Source organism: Populus nigra, chromosome 4 (genome assembly GCF_951802175.1).
Source record: "Populus nigra chromosome 4, ddPopNigr1.1, whole genome shotgun sequence".
NCBI lineage: Eukaryota > Viridiplantae > Streptophyta > Magnoliopsida > Malpighiales > Salicaceae > Populus > Populus nigra.
Genome location: NC_084855.1, coordinates 22,331,334 through 22,336,362, shown reverse-complemented (window position 1 = coordinate 22,336,362; position 5,029 = coordinate 22,331,334). Strand labels below are relative to the sequence as shown.

General features: G+C 44.7%; 1 pseudogene; it reads left to right on the top strand.

Annotated features, from left to right (window-relative positions):
* The first annotated feature begins 206 nt into the window (after positions 1-206).
* Positions 207-4,602, top strand: LOC133691460 (extensin-2-like; annotated as a pseudogene).
* The last annotated feature ends 427 nt before the right edge of the window (positions 4,603-5,029 follow it).

Here is a 5,029-nt window from a genome sequence, read left to right as displayed (position 1 = left end):
GATTAAATGATTAGTTAGATATTAGTTCACAATGAATAGAGGAATCCAAGAGCACAAAACGGTGTTTGATTTTTAAAAAAGAAAAATAGCATGGAAGGCCAGCTTGAAAACCCCATTTGCTAGATTAATCCAAAGACCAATTCGTACTGGTCCATGGTGATAGCTCTCCTTCAACGACCATAAGTGCTATATATACTTTGTGTTTCATGCATGCTTTCTCATCAAAAGAAAATAAAAGCACAAGTTTTTCCTTCACCTTCTCTTAATCCAGTAAGAAAGAGAGGTGGTGTGAAATTAAGTCCAACACATTGCCGATAGTTGGTGGGATTTCAGGGGGAGGAATGACAGGTTCTAGTGGCGGCCCCCCAAGGGGTCGTCTTTGGCCTCAATTGGCAGTGGCATTGACTATTCTCTTTGTTGCAAGCAATGTAGGTTCAGTCTCAGGAGATGCTTATGTTTACAGTTCTCCACCTCCACCACCGTATCTATACAAGTCTCCACCACCTCCTTCTCCTTCTCCACCACCTCCTTATGAGTACAAGTCACCACCTCCTCCATCACCTTCTCCACCACCTCCTTATGTGTATAAGTCTCCACCACCTCCATCCCCATCTCCCCCACCACCTTATCTATACAAGTCTCCACCACCTCCTTCTCCTTCTCCACCACCTCCTTATGAGTATAAGTCACCACCTCCTCCATCACCTTCTCCACCACCTCCTTATGTGTACAAATCCCCACCTCCACCATCTCCATCCCCACCACCACCATATGTGTATAAGTCTCCACCACCTCCATCCCCATCCCCACCACCACCATACATGTATAAATCCCCACCACCACCCTCTCCATCCCCACCACCACCATACATGTACAAGTCACCACCACCACCATCTCCATCTCCCCCACCACCTTATGTTTACAAGTCACCACCTCCACCTTCACCATCACCACCTCCACCTTACATATATAAATCCCCTCCACCCCCTTCTCCATCACCACCACCTCCCTACTACTATAAGTCACCTCCACCCCCAGTACATTCTCCTCCTCCACCATATTACTACAAGTCACCACCACCACCTTCTCCCTCACCACCCCCACCATATTATTACAAGTCTCCACCACCACCCAAAAAATCACCACCTCCACCATATTACTATAAGTCACCACCTCCTCCCTCACCATCACCACCACCACCATACTACTACAAGTCACCACCTCCACCTAAACATTCACCACCTCCACCATACTACTACAAGTCCCCACCTCCACCTAAACATTCACCACCTCCACCTTATTACTACAAGTCACCACCACCACCCTCACCATCACCACCCCCACCATACTATTACAAGTCCCCACCTCCACCTAAACATTCACCACCTCCACCTTATTACTACAAGTCACCACCACCACCCTCACCATCTCCTCCTCCTCCATACTACTACAAGTCTCCACCTCCTCCTTCACCATCTCCTCCACCACCATACTATTATAAATCTCCTCCACCACCTTCTAAATCCCCCCCACCTCCTTATTACTACAAGTCTCCCCCACCTCCAACTAAGTCTCCACCTCCTCCAACACCATACTACTATAAATCTCCACCACCACCTTCACATCCTTTACCACCACCCTATTATTACAAATCTCCACCACCACCTAAAGCTTTACCTCCTCCATACCACTACATTTCTCCACCTCCACCTGTCATTTACCCTCACCCCCACCACCATGATTTAATGGTCAAAGTGGTAGGAAAGGTTTACTGCTACAGATGTTATGACTGGGGATATCCAATAAAATCACATGATAAAAAGCATCTAAAAGGTACATTTTGTTTTAAATTGATTAAGCTTTACTAATATTTTTACTTAAATTTTCACATACATCCCCATGTTCATTTTCTTGATTTTGCATATCATCCATATATTTTTCATGTTTCTAATTTATAAGAATGTCTGTAAGTTATATGATTGATCCATTTTCCAAACAATAATATTAGTGCTTGATGGCGACCAACTTATTAGGCATATAACTTGATTATGGATATTAATTATTAAAAGGATCCTAATTCTAATTAATTATTTTATTTAAATTAACACTAATGCACACATGCATATTAATTTGAAATTCCATATTTGAATTTCCATTCCAAATAAGGAATTGTGGTACCTTTACTAAGAATAAATATAGTTATAAGAGAGGGTAAGGAATACTATTATTTATTTTAGTTTGATTTGCACAATAAACTTGTTGCTATTGTGTTAGTAATGACAATACATGCTCATTTTTTTGTTGTACATGGAACAGGTGCTGTGGTGGAGGTAACATGCAAAGCAGGTACAAAGAAGATCAAGGCCTATGGTAAAACCAAGATCAATGGAAAATACAGCATCACGCTGAAAGGTTTCAATTATAGTAAATATGGAGGCAAGGCATGCAAAGCCAAGCTTCACATGGCACCAAAAGGTTCACCATGCAGCATCCCAACTAAACTACACTAGGGTAACAAGGGTGCCTCTCTAAAGGTGAAGTCCAAGACAAAATATGAAGTTGTGCTCTCAGCTAAACCGTTTGCTTATGCTCCTAAGACCCCTTACAAGGAGTGTGAGAAGTCCAAGCCCACTCCTGCTCCATACTACTACAAGTCACCTCCACCTCCTCCTCCAACTTACATTTATAAGTCACCACCACCTCCACCCTATCTTTACAAGTCACCCCCTCCACCACCATATATTTATAAATCACCACCACCACCAACTCATTCCCCACCACCATATTACTATAAATCACCACCACCTCCTTCACCATCCCCACCACCTCCATACTATTATAAATCTCCACCACCACCATCTTCATCACCACCACCACCCTACTACTACAAATCGCCTCCACCACCTGTACACTCTCCTCCGCCACCATACTACTACAAATCACCTCCACCTCCAGTTCACTCTCCTCCCCCACCATACTACTACAAGTCTCCACCTCCACCATCTCCATCACCACCACCACCATACTACTACAAATCACCTCCACCACCGGTTCATTCTCCTCCACCACCTTACTACTACAAGTCACCTCCACCACCGGTTCACTCTCCTCCCCCACCCTACTATTACAAGTCACCGCCCCCACCATCACCATCACCTCCCCCACCTTACTACTACAAGTCGCCACCTCCACCATCACCATCACCACCACCACCATATTATTACAAATCTCCACCACCTCCATCCCCATCTCCTCCACCCCCATACTATTACAAGTCACCTCCCCCACCATCACCATCACCTCCCCCACCATACTACTACAAGTCACCACCCCCGCCGGTTCACTCTCCTCCCCCACCCTACTACTACAAGTCACCACCTCCACCGTCACCATCACCACCACCACCATACTATTACAAATCACCTCCTCCACCGTCGCCATCTCCTCCACCACCTTATTATTACAAATCCCCACCACCTCCATCCCCATCCCCTCCACCCCCATACTATTACAAGTCACCACCACCACCATCACCATCACCACCACCACCATACTATTACAAGTCACCCCCTCCACCATCGTCATCTCCTCCTCCACCCTACCACTACAAGTCTCCCCCACCACCCTCTCCTTCACCACCACCTCCATACTACTACAAGTCTCCCCCACCTCCCTCACCATCTCCTCCACCACCCTACTACTACAAATCCCCACCTCCCCCCTCACCATCTCCTCCACCCCCATACCACTACAAATCCCCTCCTCCACCATCCCCATCACCTCCACCACCTTACTACTACAAGTCTCCTCCACCACCATCTCCATCTCCTCCTCCTCCATATGTCTACAAGTCCCCACCTCCCCCTTCACCATCACCACCTCCTCCCTACTACTACCATTCACCTCCCCCACCAGTGAAATCACCTCCACCCCCAGTTTATATTTATGCTTCTCCACCACCACCAACACACTACTAGGCTCGAAAAACTCCTCCATTCATCACAGCAAATCACGTAAGTGAAGTTTCTTTTTAGTCAATTCTCACCATGTCATTTAGTGCCAAAACATTTCAATCTGTGCAGTATAATTAATCAGTTCACATTTCCCATTGTTATTGATTTTCAGGTTTTAGTTTCAGCAACGTAATAAAGGAAAGCTCCAATAGCGAAATGTGTAGATACGAAGCATCCTATCCAAATCCATTCAATAAGGGTCTAAGTTTTGCGTCAGAAAGCTACAAGTTTTACCATTCTCCAGTCTCAAACTTCAACGTGACAGTCATGCACATCATCATCTTATTATGTTCAAATATTCGTTTTGGCTTCAAAATGTTCCCTATGCCTTCTCAAGATTAGGAAGTGAGATGGGAGGAGACCCGGATTTGGAAGTGGGCTTTTAATTAGCAGATTGTTTGTTTGTTCTTTCTTTTTAAATTATTGATCAAATGGGGGGTTCCATCTAATTTATTTACTGTTTGTGCTACCGTACAGCCCCGTTTCATCTGTGTTCTATTTATTGTGGGCAGTTGTTGTTTCCTAGACCTTCTTGTGCTTTGCAACGAGGTTGTTCGTAATAAAAGACCACCTTCCTCTTCTGTCGCAATTATTTTTGTTTAAATGCTGTCATTAGTAGCATGGCGGCAGCGAGCTAGGGCTATCTTCCTTTTGCCCTCTGAAAACCAGACCATCCAAGGCACAAACCGGCAAAACAAACAGAGGGAATTACTGATAAAAATCAAGAAGAAAGAGATAAAGCAATTACACGTTTATCGTCCTAGTGTCTTGTCAAATTATTGAGTGCCGTAGTGGGTGTCTGCTTTTTCTTTGCCGCCTCGTTCTTTCTGTTGATTCTTTCAAAAGTGCACGTGTTCAAAGGAGAGATGACAAGCCTTCGTATGCATGCTGGACCCATGTTAATTCAAAAACTAAGTGATTGAGACATATACTAAGTGATTGAGACATCAATATAATTGATTAATTGTAGAAACTTGAGCGAGCTAGGGCTATCTTCCTTCTGCCCTCTGCAAACC